This window comes from Somniosus microcephalus, chromosome 10, assembly GCF_052327205.1.
Source record: "Somniosus microcephalus isolate GS21.2 chromosome 10, FLI_Smic_1.0, whole genome shotgun sequence".
In the NCBI taxonomy this organism is placed as follows: domain Eukaryota; kingdom Metazoa; phylum Chordata; class Chondrichthyes; order Squaliformes; family Somniosidae; genus Somniosus; species Somniosus microcephalus.
The window spans coordinates 6,388,254-6,405,065 of record NC_140996.1 but is presented as its reverse complement, the minus strand read 5'-3'; positions in this window follow the sequence as shown (position 1 = coordinate 6,405,065).

Genomic DNA, 16,812 nt, shown 5'->3' with positions numbered 1-16,812 from the left:
CAGCGGGCCAGTGGGCGGGGCGTCGGGCCAGGGCGAGGGGGCGTGGCGTATTGGTTGTGACGTCTTTGATTGACGGCGGGCTCCGGCGCCTGCGCTGTGGGGAAGTCCGGCAGCGTGAGTGGGGGGCGGGGTTATGAGCAGACGTACGACAGCGTGAGGGGCGGGGTTTGGGTTCACGCTGCCTCCGTGCGGCGGGTGATTGACAGCTGAGCTCAGCGGGCAGCGTCCACCTCTCTGAGTCAGAGGGTGGAGGGTTCGAGTCCCACCCCAGGACTTGAGCTTTGTTTGGATAATACTGAGATCCTCATCTACTATAATAAAAACAGTAAATGGTGGAAACACTCGGCAGGTCAGGCAGCATCTGAGGAGAGCGAAACAGAGTTAACGTTTCAGGTCGATGACCCTTCGTCAGAACTGGAAAAAGTTAGAGATGGAACAGGTTTTTAAGCAGGTGTAGGGGCAAGGAAAGGGGGGAGGGGAGGAAAGAACAAAAGGGAAGGTCTGTGATGGGTGGAAGGCAGGAGAGATTAAGAGACAAAAGGGATGATGGTGCGAGGCAAAAGGAGATGGTAATGGGACAAGTAAAGAAACAAAAGATGGGTCTAGATGAGGTGTAAATGGCGATGGCAGAATGATCGACTGCTGCCATGTGAAAAAATAGGGGCGGAGGTTATGATCTGAAATTGTTGAACTCGATGTTGAGTCCAGAAGGCTGTGAAGTGCCTAATCGAAAGATGAGGTGCTGCTCCTCGAGCTTACGCTGAGCTTCATTGGAACAGTGCAAGAGGCCGCGGACAGAGAGATCAGAGTGGGAGTGGAGCGGAGAATTAAAGTGACAGGCAACCGGCAGCTCGGGGTCATGCTTACGGACTGAACAGAGGTGTTCCGCAAAGCCGTCGCCCAATCTTTGCGGAACACCTCCTTTCAGTCCGTAAGCATGACCCCCCATCACTTTAATTGTCCGCTCCACTCCCACTCACAGCTATGGTGTGGTTTCATCCTAGTTTATGTTTATATCACCACTTATGTGGGTGTACAGGGCACCATTTCAAAATTTGCAGATGACACCAAACTTGGAAGTATATTGAACAGTGAGGAGGCTAGGAATAGACTTCAAGAGGACATAGACAGGCTGGTGAAATGGGCGGACACGTGGCAGATGAAATTTAACGCAGAAAAGTGTGAAGTGATACATTTTGGTAGGAAGAACAAGGAGAGGCAATATAAACTAAATGGTACAATCCTAAAGGGGTGCATGAACAGAGAGACCTGGGGGTATGTGTGCACAAATTGTTGAAGGTGGCAGGGCAGGTTGAGAAAGCAGTTAAAAAAGCATACGGGATCCTGGGCTTCATAAATAGAGGTATAAAGTACAAAAGCAAGGAAGTTATGATGAACCTGTATAAAACACTGGTTCGGCCTCAACTGGAGTATTGTGTCCAATTCTGTGCACCGCACTTTAGGAAGGATGTGAAGGCCATAGAGAGGGTGCAGAAAAGATTTACGAGAATGATTCCAGGGATGAGGGACTTCAGTTACATGGATAGACTGGAGAAGCTGGGATTGTTCTCCTTGGAGCAGAGAAGGTTGAGAGATTTGATAGAGGTGTTCAAAATCAAGATAGAGAAAAACTGTCCCCATTGGTGGAAGGATCGAAAACCAGAGGACTCAGATTTAAGGTGATTGACAAAAGAACCAAAGGCGACATGAGGGAAAACTATTTTACTCAGCAGGTGGTTATGATCTGGAATGCACTGCCTGAAAGGGTGGTGGAGGCAGATTCAATCGTGGCTTTCAAAAGGGAATTTTACACTGGAAGCTTTGGCCTGAATATCTGACTTTAGATATTGACATTGATTTCCTTTGCTACTACCACACGAAAGAAGAAGAAGAAGAAAAGGGAGTTGGATAAGTACCTGAAGGAAAAAAAATTGCAGGGCTAAGGGGAAAGGGCGGGGGAGTGGGACTAGCTGAAGTGCTCTTGCAGAGCCGGCATGGGCTCGACGGGCCGAATGACCTCCTACTGTGCTGTAACCATTCTATGATCCTATGATTCTTATGGTGTAAAATGTAACTGTTGCAGGTGACTTAGTGTCAGCCTTGGCTCATTGCTAACTCTTTCATCTCTGAGTGTGATCTGACCAGATGAACCAATACTTCTTTTAAGGTGAATACCTAACGCCGAGGTTCCTTTCATATTCATATGGAAAAAGTGACAGAGAATGACACTTCCCCAATGACAGCGCGACATTAAAGGTAGACACAGGCCAAATTTTTGCTTCAATTATCAGATGACCAAATAGAGTTTTTCTATTTGGAAAAGGGAGGGATGGAGAAGTCTTCAAACCACCCCTTTGCGAACGTATGAAAATGACGGACAGAAAAAGCTGGTCCATCAAACCTGCTCCACTCTCATGGTGGTTGGAGCATTATGACTAGACACTTCCTACTCCCTTCACCCCTCCCACCCACCACCGCACCTCCCCCCCCCATCCCCCACCAATCCCCCTCCATCCCACAGCTGTGCCTGGGAGAGGCAAAATAACAGATAAAAAGCCATGGCCAATAAGGGGGAAAAAATCTCTCCGACCTCCTCAGGCGATCGGAACCAGTCCAGGAGGTCACACAGACCAAATGTTATCTATAAAGACACTTACTTTTTATGTGATGCAATCTCTGCCCAGTCAGGGCTATAGGGAAAGAGCAGGGGGGAGTGGGACTAATTGGAGAGCTCTTTCAAAGAGCCGGCACAGGCACGATGGGCCGAATGGCCTCCTTCTGTGCTGTATCATTCTATGATTCTATACATCAGACCACATCAACTAACTTCATAGGAACTTTTAGAACTTCTAGTACAGTCATTTCAAACAGCCCGAGTAAGTCTACATTTGCAGGGAAGTGAAACTTTTCAAATAGACACTGAAATGTGAAGACTTCAATTTTCCCACCGAGAGTTAGCATGCTAAGTAATGACGTGGGTAAGAACACAAAAATTAGGCTGTAAAGAAAGTTGCAGGAATGGCCAACATGCGTCAGTATTTACAGCAGAAGAAGAGGATAGCATGCCGGAAATCCCAAAGAAACTAATATTGAATTGGGGACGGACTCAATAAAATTAATGTAAGTAAAATAACAGTAATGAAGAAAATAATGGCACTAAAGAATGACAAATCCCCAGGACCAGATGGTTTCCATCCCAGGGTTTTAAAGGAAGTAGGTGAGCACATTACAGATGTTCTAACTATAATCTTCCAAAGTTCTTTAGATTCAGGAACCGTCCCTTTAGATTGGAAAATTGTGCACATCACTCCGCTATTTAAGAATGGCGAGAGAGGGAAACCAGGGAATTATAGACCAGTTAGCCTAACATCTGTTGTCGGGAAATTGCTCGAGTCTATAATTAAGGATAGGGTGACTGAACACCTCAAAAATTTTCAGTTAATCAGAGAGCCAGCATGGATTTGTGAAAGGTAGGTCATGCCTGACAAACCTGATTGAATTTTTTGAAGAGGTGACTAAAGTAGTGGGCAGGGGAATGTCTATGGATGTTATTTATATGGACATCCAGAAGGCATTTGATAAAGTCCCACATAAGAGACTGTTAACTAAGGTAGAAGCCCACGGAATTGAGGGCAAATTATTGACCTGGTTAGGAAATTGGCTGAGCGGCAGGAGACAGGCAGTAGGGATAATGGGTAGGTACTCAGATTGGCAGGATGTGACTAGTGGTGTCCCGCAGGGATCTGTGTTGGGGCCTCAACTATTCACAATATTTCTTAACGACTTAGATGATGGCATAGAAAGTCATATGTCCAAATTTGCCGATGACACATAGATAGGCGGCATTGTAGGCAGTGTAAATGGAAGCATAAAAATACAAAGGGATATCGACAGATTAAGTGAATGAGCAAAACTGTGGCAAATGGATTTCAATGTAAACAAATGTGAGGTCATAAGAACATAAGAAACAGGAGCAGGAGTAGGTCATACGGCTCCTCGAGCCTGCTCCGCCATTCGCTAAGATCATGGCTGATCATTGACCTCAACTCCACCCTCCCGCCCGATCCCCATATCCCTTGATTCCCCCAGAGTCCAAAAATCTATCTATCACAGCCTTGAATATACTCAACGACTCAGCATAGGTCATCCACCTTGGACCTAAAAAGGATAGAACAGGATACTTTCCAAATGGTAAAAAGCTAAAAACAATGGATATCCAAAGAGACTTGTGGGGTCAGGTACATAGATCAAGAGGAAGTATTAAGGGGTTTAGCATCTTTGAAAGTGGATAAATCCCAAGGCCCGGATGAAATCCCAGACTGTTAAGAGATGTAAGAAAGGAATTAGCAGAGGCTCTGACCATCATTTTCCAATCCTCTCTGGCTACAGGTGTGGTGCCGGAGGACTGGAGGACTGCTAACGTGGTACCATTGTTTAAAAAGGGAGAAAGGGATAGACCAAGTAATTACAGGCCAGTCAGCCTAACCTCGGTGGTGGGAAATAATACTGAAGGACAGGATAAATCTTCCTTTAGAAAGACACAGATTAATCAGGAACAGTCAGCATGGATTTGTTATGGGAAGGTCGTGTCTGATTAACTTGACTGAATTGTTTGAGGAGGTAATAAGGAGGGTCGATGAGGGTAGTGCGTTTGATGTAGTTTATATGGATTTTAGCAAGGCTTTTGCTAAGGTCCCGCATGGCAGGCTGGTCATGAAAGTAAAAGCCCATGGGATCCAAGGCAAAGTGGTAAGCTGGATCCAAAACTGGCTCGGAGGCAGGAAACAAAGGGTAATGGTCGAAGGGTGTTTTTGTGACTGGAAGGCTGTTTCCAGTGGGGTTCTGCAGGGCTCAGTACTGGGTCCTTTGCATTTTGTGGTATATATCAATGATTTGGACTTGAATGTAGGAAGTATGATTAAGAAGTTTGCAGATGATACAAAAATTGACCGTGTGGTGGATGATGAAGAAGAAAGCTGTAGACTGCAGGAAGATATCAATGGACTGGTCAGGTGGGCAAAACAGTGGCAATTGCAATTCAATCCGGAGAAGTGTGAGGTAATGCATTTGGGGAGGGCTAACAAGACAAGGGAATACACAATAAATGGTAGGACACTGAGAAGTGTAGAGGAACAGAGGGACCTTGGAGTGCATGTCCACAGATCCCTGAAGGTAGCAGGACAGGTAGATAAGGTGGTTAAGAAGGCATAGGGGATACTTGCCTTTATTAGCTGAGGCTTAGAATATAAGAGCAGGGAGGTTATGCTAGAACTGTATAAAACACTAGTTAGGCCACAGCTAGAATACTGTGTACAGTTCTGGTCACCACATTACAGGAAGGATGTGATTGCACTAGAGAGGGTGCAGAGGAGATTTACGAGGGTGTTGCCAGGACTGGAGAATTTTAGCTGTGAGGAAAGATTGGATCGGCTGGGGTTGTTTTCTTTGGAGCAGAGGAGGCTGAGGGGAGACTTAATTGAGATGCATAAAATTATGAGGGGCCTAGATAGAGTTGATAGGAAGGACCTATTTCCATTAATAGAAGGGTCAATAACCAGGGGGCATAGATTTAAAGTAATTGTTCAGAGGTTTAGAGGGGATTTGAGGAGAATTTTTTTCACCCAGAGGGTGGTGGGGGTCTGGAACTCACTGCCTGAAAGGGTGGTAGAGACAGAAACCCTCATCACATTTAAAAAGTACTTGGATGTGCACTTGAAGTGTTGTAACCTACAGGGCTACGGACCAAGTGCTGGAAAGTGGGATTTGGGTGGAGAGCTCTTTGTCGACCGGCACGGACACGATGGGCCAAATGGCCTCCTTCTGTGCTGTAAATTTCTATGATTCTATGATGATCATTAAAATGTCATGAACAAGCACAGAAAGTAATCAAAAAGGCTAATGAGACGCTGGCCTTTATATCTCGAGGACTAGGATACAAGGGGGTAGAAGTTATGCTGCAGCTGTACAAAGCCCTGGTTAGACCACACCTGGAGCACTGGGAGCAGTTCTGGGCACCACACCTTAGGAAGGATAGACTGGCCTTGGAGGGAGTGCAGGGCAGGTTTACCAGAATGATACCCGGACTTCAAGGGTTAAGTTACGAGGAGAGATTACACAAATTAGGGTTGTATTCCCCAGAATTTAGAAGGTTAAGGGGTGATCTGATCGAAGTTTTCAGGATATTAAGGGGAACAGATAGGGTGGATAGAGAGAAACTATTTCCGCTGGTTGGCGAGTCTAGGACTAGGGGGCAGAGTCTAAAAATTAGAGCCAGACCTTTCAGGAGTGAAGTTAGGAAACACTTCAACACACAACAGGTAGTAAAAGTTTGGAACTCTTTTCCACAAACAGCAATTGATGCTAGATCAATTGTTAATTTTAAATCAGAGATTGATAGCTTTTTGTTAACCAAAGGTATTAAGGGATATGGGCCAAAGGTGGGTATTTGGAGTTAGGTCACAAATCAGCCATGATGTCATTGACTGGCGGAACAGGCTCGAGGGGCTGAATGGCCTCCTCCTGTTCCTGTGTTCCTATGTTACAGTGCTAAACACTGAAGACCATGGACTGGAACATGCTGGCATGCCCAAGATATACCAGTTTAGGTATTGTTTTTAATTACAGTCATTTTCCCTTCAATGGAGAATGAATCTCTAGAGCAAATCATCTGATGTTAGCCCACTTAAGCGAGGAAGTAAAAAACTATGCCGGGTTTTATGGCGGATAAGATTGCGTGTGTGCGTGCGTGCCTCAGACAAAAATGAAGTTCAGGTAACATTTTTTAAGACTATGAGACCTCCGCCTTGAAGTTTCAAACATTTTGCATACTTGGAAAACGCTGGAAGCTAGAACTTGAGATCTGAACTCTGATTGAACTGAGCTGAAGTTTCATTAATATCCTCAACTCACGAGAGCACAGAGCTAACTATTCACTTGTTACACTGTCAATGTCCGTAGCCCCAAGCCCAACGGGGCACTGTACTCCAGTGCATTGCTTAAGTGAGAATGAACAGTTGGAGCTATTTGGTTTTGTCGCAAGATGTCCAGTTAGTTTCTGATTTTTAAAAATTCGTTTTCAGATTGTGGGCATCGCTGGCAAGGCTGGCATTTATTGCCCATCCCCAATTGCCCTTGAGGTGGTGGTGAGCCGCCTTCTTGAACCGCTGCAGTCCGTGTGGTGAAGGTGCTCCCACAGTGCTGTTAGGGAGGGAGCTCCTGGATTTTGACCCAGTGACGATGAAGGATCGGACGATATATTTCCAAGTGAGGATGGTGTGTGACTTGGAGGGGAACTTGGAGGTGGTGGTGTTCCCATGCGCCTGCTGCCCTTGTCCTTCTAGGCAGTAGAGGTCGCGGGTTTGGAAGGTGCTGTGGAAGATGGAAAAGGTTAAGGTTCTCAGTTACAGAGTTTTAAGAGTCAAATAGAGAACATACAACCAGATAGAAACCTATCCGCCTATTGTACGTATCACTTAAAATTTTATCATTTAAAATATTTAATTCTGGGGATGTCTTCAATTGCAACTAAGATACGTGCCGTGGAGCCGTGTATAAAGTTTAATCCCTGTTCCCGCTGATACCAACAGATCTTGGTGTTGGATTTTAGGATTTATCCACCAATTAGGCAGCTGCCCGAAAAAGAGCCTTTCAAAACCTCCATGCCCACAATTTTTGAACCGAGAAGGATGATTACACAGGATTACATAGGATACACGGCACAAAAACAGGCCTTTCGGCCCAACCAGTCCATGCCGGCGTTTATGCTCCACTCGAGCCTCCTCCCGTCTTTCCTCATCTAAATCTATCAGCGTCACCCTCTATCCCCTTCTCCCTCATATGCTCATCTAACCGCCCCTTAAATGAATCTATACTATTCACTTCAACTACTCCCTGTGGTAACGAGTTCCACATTCTCACCACTCTCTGGGTAAAGAAGTTGATTTCTTGGTGACTATTGAGGGCCTCTAGTTATGCTGTTTCCCACAAGTGGAAACACTCTCTCTGTATCCACTCTATCAAAACCTCTGCTATCTCCTCCCTAGAATTTTTAAAATGCGCGGATGTAATCTGTCCCTACCAGAGGTTTTATCCTCTCTGAGTTTGATTAGTTTATTTTGTATATCTCCTCTTTTTATTTTAAATGCAGTTATCTCATTAATAATCTCATCATCTGATGTCATGTCCATCTGTTCTATCTCCCTGGTAAATACTGAAGCAAAGTAATTATTTAATATTTCTGCCATTTCTCTATTGCTGCCTGTGGTATTATTCTGTCCATCCCTTAGTGGTCCTATTCCCACCCTGACCTTCCTTTTTTATTGATGTACCTGTAAAATATTTTACTATTTTGTTTTATGTTCCTTGATAATTTTAAAGAACTCTATTAAGTCACCCCTCAGCCTTCTCTTTTCAAGCGAAAAGAGACCCAGCCTGTTCATCTTTCCTGATAGCTATACCCTCGCATTTCTGGTATCATCCTTGTAAATTGTCTCTGCACCCTCTCCAGTGCCTCTATATCCTTTTTATAATATGGTGACCAGATTTGTACTCAGTACTCCAAGTGTGGTCTAACCAAGGTTCGATACAAGTTTAGCATAACTTCAATACTTTTCAATTCTATCCCTCTAGAAATAAATAAATGTGTTTGGTTTGCCTTTTTTATGGCCTTGTTAACCTGTGCCGCTAATTTTAGTGATTTGTGTATTTGTACTCCGAGATCCCTTTGCTCTCCTACCCCACCCACACCCGCACTCTCCAAGTGATAAGTGACCTCCCTATTCTTCCTACCAAAATGTAATACCACATTTATCTGTGTTGAAATTCATTTGCCAATTATATGCCCATTCTGCAAGTTTATTAATGTCCTCCTGTAATTTGTTGCAGTCCTCCTCAGCATTGACTATCCCCCCAATTTGGTGTCATCCACAAATTTAGAAATTATGTTTTGTATTCCAAAGTCTAAATCATTAATGTAAATTGTGAACAACAGTGCTACTTGTCCCCTGACTCCACATTCTCTGACCTTATTCATCAGTCTATCATGGGGTACCTTATCAAAGGCCTTTTGAAAATCTAGATAATTTACATCTACTGCATTACCCTTGTCTACTCTCTCTGTTATCTTTTCAAAAAATTCAGTGAGGTTGGTCAAGAAAGACTTTCCCTTTTGAAAATCATGCTGACTATCCATTATTATATTTTTGGTTTCTAGATGTTCTTCTGTTTTCTCATTTAGTAGGGATTCCATTATATTTCCTACCACCGATGTTAAGCTGACTGGTCTATAATTCCCTGGACATGTTCTATCTCCCTTCTTAAATATAGGAATTATGTTAGCTATCCGCCAGTCCTCTGGCACTACACCTTTTTCTAATGAATTATTAAATATGTGTAGTAATACCTCTGCTATCTCCTCCCTAGAATTTTTTTAATGCGCAGATGTAATCTGTCCCTACCAGAGGTTTTATCCTCTTTGAGTTTGATTAGTTTATTTTATATATCGCCTCTTTTTATTTTAAATGCAGTTATCTCATTAATAATCTCATCATCTGATGTCATGTCCATCTATTCTATCTCCCTGGTAAATACTGAAGCAAAGTAATTTTTTTATATTTCTGCCATCTCTCTATCGCTGCCTGTGGTATTATTCTGTCCATCCCTTAGCGGCCCTATTCCCATCTGACCTTCCTTTTTTATTGATGTGCCTGTTGTGATAATAATAACTTCCAGGAAGTTATGTCATCACTTCCTGTGAACTGTGAACTATGAACTGTGTACATACCTCACTTCCTGTCATATGTCACTTCCTGTTGAACTGGTATAAATACTGGACTGTTCAGTATTGTAAGAGGCTTCTACCAGAGGCATGGTAAAGACCTCTTTTGTATATAGTGTGTTTATAAGTTACTTAAAGCTTACTTTAAAGTTACTTGATGGTAAGACTCCTTTTTCTTACATCAATTTAAGTAACTTAGTATTTACACTCACGAATACTAGACCTTCGGACAAACTCGGAGTTAAGGATCCAGGGAACCACCCATCATGGAGAGAATCCTTAGACCTATTCGTCTGGACTTGGACCCGAATACACCAGCAGCTGGCAGGGTATGGAAGCATTGGTACCGTACTTTTGAGAATTTTCTGGATGAATGTAAAGCGGATGCTCCTGCTAGATTGAGGATACTTATCTATGTGACCCCAAAAGTGTTCGAATATGTTGATGAATGGGATAATTACGATGAGGTGATTCGGGCACTTAAGAAACTGTATGCCAAGACCCCAAATGAGGTCTATGCTAGACATCTACTGGCCACAGCCCAACAAGGGCCAGGGGAATCAATTAACGAATTCCTGCAAGAACTTCGCAGGCTCAGCATAGATTGTAACTTTCAGGCAGCCTCAGCTGAGCTGTACCGCGAAGAAATGATTCGTGATGCTTTCATCTGCGGGATTGCCTCTCCATTTATACGCCAGCGTCTACTAGAAAGTAAAACACTTGAGCTACAAAAAGCTTTTGACCTAGCTTGTTCTCTGGATTTGGCAAAGAGAAATGCAGACCTCTATCAGCTGCCCAGATCTCGATCTGCTGCTGTAGCTGCAACCAGACAATTCAAGCGGTCTCAGGTGAACCCTATCATGGGGGAATCTAATTCTGATAATTCTGATGAAGAAGAGGAGGATGACCCCACTTTAGCAGCCTCTTGGCAATCTAGGAAGGAATGCTTTTTTTGTGGAGATGCTTTTCACCCTAGGAAAACCTGCCCTGCTCGCAATGCAATCTGCAGTTATTGCAAAAAAAAGGACACTTTGCTAAAGTTTGCCTATCAAGGGCCTCTATGAGGGCCAATCCAGCTAAGGCCTACCGAACTGCCCCAATTAGGGCCTATCAAGATGCTCCAGCTAGGACCTATCAAGCTTCCTCTCGAGCTCTCTCCCGAAGAAGCACACCGAGAGTTTTAGCCACTCTCTGTGCAACGACACCAATTACAGCTGCTTGCCCACAGAACCTGTCTCATGCAGCCACAAAAATTTCAATTAAAGGGTATACCTTAGATGCCTTAATTGACTCAGGAAGTACTGATAGTTTCATTAAGGAACAGATTGTTGCGAAATTGAAACTACATGTCTTCCCATCGGACCAGGCAATTGCGATGGCTCAGTCATCACTTAATACCAGAATCTCCGGCTTTTGTGTTGTTGATATGACACTTCATGGTCGTATGTATCCCTCCACCCGACTTTCGGTGCTTAAGGACTTATGTAGTGATCTCCTCTTAGGGCTGGACTTCCAAAAACAGCATAAGAAACTCACCATTGAGTTTGGTGGATCCAAACCCGGACTTACTATTTCTAATATACCGGCTAAATTACCGTTTTGTGCATTGTCAGCAGCTTCACTTGATGAACCCTCATTATTTGCCAGTATTCCGCCTCGATGCAAACCAATAATAACGAAATCGCGGCGCTTTAATCAGGAAGACCAATCTTTTATTGCGGCTGAAATCTCTCGACTTCTAGCAGAGGATATCATCGAACCATGTTCGTCGCCCTGGCGGGCTCACGTCGTCATTGTCAAGAACCCTCTAAAACCTCACAAACAGCGACTATGCATCGATTATTCGCAAACCATCAATCAATATACCGACTTGGACGCCTACCCATTGCCACGCATTGATGATATAGTTAATAAACTGGCCGAATACAAAGTGTTCTCAACTTACGATTTAAAAAGTGCCTATCATCAGGTACCTTGAAGGTCTCAGATAAGCAGTACACAGCCTTTGAGGCTAATGGACGGCTGTACCAATTTCGTCGCCTCCCATTCGGGGTTACTAATGGAGTGGCTGTCTTCCAACGGGCAATGGATGGCCTGGTTAAGCAGGAAAACCTAAGGGACACTTTTCCCTATCTTGATAACATTACCATTGCAGGTCACGATCAACAGGAACACGACGCCAACCTCCAAAAATTTTGGGATGCCCTCCATCGCCGTAATTTGACCCTGAATGAATCCAAATCTGTTGAGTCGCAACCGACCATCAACATCCTTGGCTACTGCGTAGGCAATGGTATCATTAAGCCAGACCCAGAAAGACTTCGCCCGCTCCAAGAGCTCCCGTCACCTAAGAATCCGGCTTCTTTACGTCGGGCTCTCGGTCTGTTTGCATACTACACTAAATGGATTCCTCATTTTTCGGACAAAATCCAACCCTTGCTGCATGCTAGATCATTTCCACTGGGAACAGCGGCTGTTGCAGCCTTTAACCTTCTCAAAAAACAGTTGGAGAAAGCGGCTCTTCACTCCATCGATGAGAATCTCCCTTTCGTGGTTGAATGTGATGCCTCGGAGGTGGCGATCTCGGCTACTCTGAATCAGGAAGGCCGTCCTGTAGCATTTATGTCCAGGACCTTACAAGGTGCCGAGCTACATTATCCTCCGGTTGAGAAAGAAGCCACAGCCATCATAGAGGCAGTACGGAAGTGGAACCATTTTCTAGCTCGCCAGCACTTTACATTGATCACGGACCAACGATCAGTCGCCTTCATGCTCGATAATCGAAAACGAACCAAAATTAAGAATAATAAAATACAACTTTGGAGGATGGAACTGGCCTCTTTTGGTTATACCATTCTCTATCGGCCTGGCAAGGAGAATGTGGCCCCGGACACCCTCACACGGGCATTCTGCTCCACTATGTCATCCTCTACTCTCATGGATGTCCACAATGGATTGTGTCATCCTGGCGTTACGCGCATGCTACATTTCATACGATCACGGAATCTCCCTTTTTCCACTGGAGATGTAAAGAAAATATGCTCAGAATGCCGGCTTTGTGCGGAATTAAAACCTCAGTTCTTCCGCCCCTCAGATGGTATACTCATACATGCAACCCAACCGATGCAATGACTTAGCATCGATTTTAAGGGCCCAGTGCCCTCTTCAACTCGGAACACATATTTGCTCACCATGATCGACGAATATTCACGTTTTCCGTTTGCCTTCCCCTGCTCCAATATGCTGGCGTCCACAGTAATCTGCTGCCTTGAGCAGGTATTTTCTCTCTGTGGCATGCCGGCTTATATTCACTCAGATCGGGGTCCATCCTTTATGTCAAGGGAACTCAAGGACTACCTCTCAGAATGGGGAATTGCTACAAGCAAAACAACACCATACCATCCCATCGGAAATGGGCAGGTAGAGAGGTATAACGGTATCATCTGGAATTCCGTACGTCTCGCTTTAAGATCTCGGGGCCTACCAGACCAGCAATGGGAAAGTGCTTCCAGATGCATTGCACTCTATACGGTCCCTGCTTTCTACAGCCACAAATACTACACCTCATGAGCGGTTCTTTGGATTCCAGCGTCGCTCATCTCATGGGACATCACTCTCGTCGTGGCTAACTACTCCTGGACCTGTATTACTCTGAAGATACGTTCGGACGTCTAAAAATGACCCTCTCGTAGACGAGGTCGAACTAACCGATGCCAACCCCACCTATGCAAACATACGATATTCCAACGGCCGAGAATCTACCGTATCATTACGGGATCTGGCTCCCTGCCCACCAGGACCTAGTGGGACATCGGGTGATGGCATTTCACCAGGAAACTCTTGGGACCTATCGGGTACCCCTCTCCAGGATCCTGATCGGACACCAACTAGCTTGGTGCCGGTAGAACCCCGTACTCAAGGTTGCGACCCTCCCAGTACCGCGCATGAAAGTACTGATCCATCACAGACCAGCTCTGCACCTCCCTCTGAACAGAGGCAGTCCGACTTTGAACCTATTGGGGCTCGTACTCGAAGCCATGATCTCCCCGACCCTTCACAGGGCAATCTAGGCCACATAGACTCTGACCAATGGCCAACCGCATGTAAGCGGACCAGCGACCCTCTACGACGGGAATCCAAACGGGTGCGACTCTTCCTTGTTCGGCGGCTGCGGACCAAAAGGTAGACCACAGCCTCCTAATCCTGCAGGAGGGAAGAATGTGATAATAATAATAACTTCCGGGAAGTTATGTCATCACTTCCTGTGAACTGTGAACTATGAACTATGAACTGTGTACATACCTCACTTCCTGTCATATGTCACTTCCTGTTGAACTGGTATAAATACTGGACTGTTCAGTATTGTAAGAGGCTTCTACCAGAGGCATGGTAAAGACCTCTCTTGTATATAGTGTGTTTATAAGTTACTTAAAGCTTACTTTAAAGTTACTTGATGGTAAGACTCCTTTTTCTTACATCACCTGTAAAATATTTTACTATTTTGTTTTATGTTCCTTGATAATTTAATTTCATAATTCCTTTTTGCCTTCATAATTGTTTTTTTGACTTCCCTCCAAATCTCTTCATATTTTCTCTTATTATGCTCTCTCCTGCTCTCCATGCATGTACTTAATGTATGCCTCTTTCCTTACCCTCAATTTTTCTTTATTCATCCATGGAGTCTCATTAGCGTTTAGCTTGTTCTTGTTTTTTAGCAGAATATATTTTTCCTGGATTCTGTTGAACACCGTTTTAAATGTTTCCCATTGCTGTTCTGTGTCATTGTTTGCCAATATTGTTGTCCATTTTATTTTCCCAAGTTCTATTCTCAGCCCCTCAAAATCAGCTTTTCTCCAATCTATTACCTTGGTCTTCATCATACTTATGTCCTTTTCAATTATGATCTTAAAGCGTATTATATTATGATCACTATTGCCTAGATGTTCCCCTACTTTTACTTCTCTTATCTGCTCTGGTTCATTCCCCATTACTAGATCCAATAGCGAATATTCTCTTGTTGGGCTTTTTACATATTGGGTTAGAAAGGAGTCCTGTACACATTGTAGGAACTCCATTCCCTTATCCCCTTCACCTAACTCTTCTGTCAAATAAATATCGGGGTAGTTGAAATCCCCATGATTATTATTCTATGTTTTTTATTCATTTCCTTAATTTGTTTGCATATTTCTTCCTCCACCCCCTTCCACTATTAGGTGGTCTGTAGTCTAGCTGTATTAGTGTGTGTGATCCTTTGTTATCTTTTATCGCTATCCATATGGATTCTATTTTTGTCTTGCTGATATCTACGTCCCTTTTTTCTGCTGCCATTGTTATCCCTAATAAGTACAGCTACTCCACCTCCCCTTTTTCCCTATCTTTTCTAAATATGATATACCCTGCAATGTTCAATTTCTGATTTTTCTGTAGCCATGTCTCAGTAATCCCTACTATGTCTGGTTTGCAATGTATGGTTGCCTCCAGCTCCCCTGTTTTATTACGGACACTGTGCATTGTTGTGCAGTCAGTTTAACACATTTTTAATAGCAGTTCCTCTCACTTTATTTTTAACCATCTTTTTAAATTCTATAACTCTATTTATTCCATGGCCATCAATGTCCTCCCTTACTTTATTCTTTCCTATGCTCTCCTTTCCTGTTTTGTTTATATTTTGGCGGGTTTCATTTCTTGTAGATTCCTCCCCCCATTACATTGAGTTATTCCGGGCTTTGAGGGCTGGATTTCCAGGGTCCAGAGATGGAAGTGGGCCCAGAGCCGTGGATTGGACATCCCTGTTCTATGCATCAACATGTCCAGTTCTGATTTAAGGTTCATACCTGAGACGTTAACTCTGTTTATCTCCACAGATGCTGCCTGACCTGCTGAGTGTTTCTGTTTTTGCCTTTTTAAAATATATATTCTTCTAACTTCTCCAACTCTTTTGCAGGCCACAATATACTAACTGCCGGAAGAATTTGATGTTCATGGTTATGAATGTCGTACACATTATTGAGCTGTTGAAGAAAAAAGCATTTCTTGAATCTTATAACATCCTTAAATTACCTTTAGGGGTAGATGACTTGAAACCTTTTGGTGGGTTGTCCAGAGTTGTCATTACAGCTTGAACAAAACCTGTTCTAATCTTTTTTTTAAAGTGCCAGTTGTAACATCCTTTAATTCCCTGGGATCTGATCCCATTCCTTGAATTCATGGGGATCTGATCCCATTGCTTTAATCAGCCTGTGCAGCTCCCTTTCCTTCACTTAAACTGGCTGTGCAGTCTTCTGCCTCAAATTGACCCAGTTTATAAACCTATTGTGATGTGCAGTGTGAAGTTGAAGCTTGCCCTGTGATGTCACGGTTTGCCCCATCCAGTTAAGGGGTCCTCACCTTGATGAAATAATCTTTAACAAATCTTAAAATTAGAGCTATGCCATTCAGGAGTGAAATCTTGAAGAACTTTTCCACATTAAGTGTTGTGTCTGTGTATAATAAGACACAGACTGCGGAGAACGGTACAACAGGTGTTTACTCAACGTGGCTCACACTGCAACTGATCTGTACAGATTACTACTCAGTGCTATATACAGGTGTGGTCACTGCCGGTACTGCAGTATACATGAGCTGTAAAAGATAGTTCCCCCCTTAAAGGTACATACATTACAATTCCTCCCCTTTTAGATTAACAGTACCATAACACTCATTTAACAATTAAATATCAAACTAATTACAATTAACACTTTTAACATGCAACATTAGCTGAAAATAGTCTATTTATATATTCAGTCTTTGGGGAGGCTTCCTGATCCTTTCTGGATAGCGCCTTTCCCGAGTGTCTTGCTCTTGGTGCGGAGGCGATTCTGGCCCCCTGTCGTCGGTTGGTTCATCAGCTTCCGATGCTACTGTTTCTGGGTAGATGCGACCTGTACGTCGGGTTCCTCACCAGGTACGTATGGGCGAGGCATGGGGTTGACTTGTTCCTGTGACTCTAGGATCTGGTCAGCATGGCGTCTCACGATGCTCTCCCCAATGTCCACTGT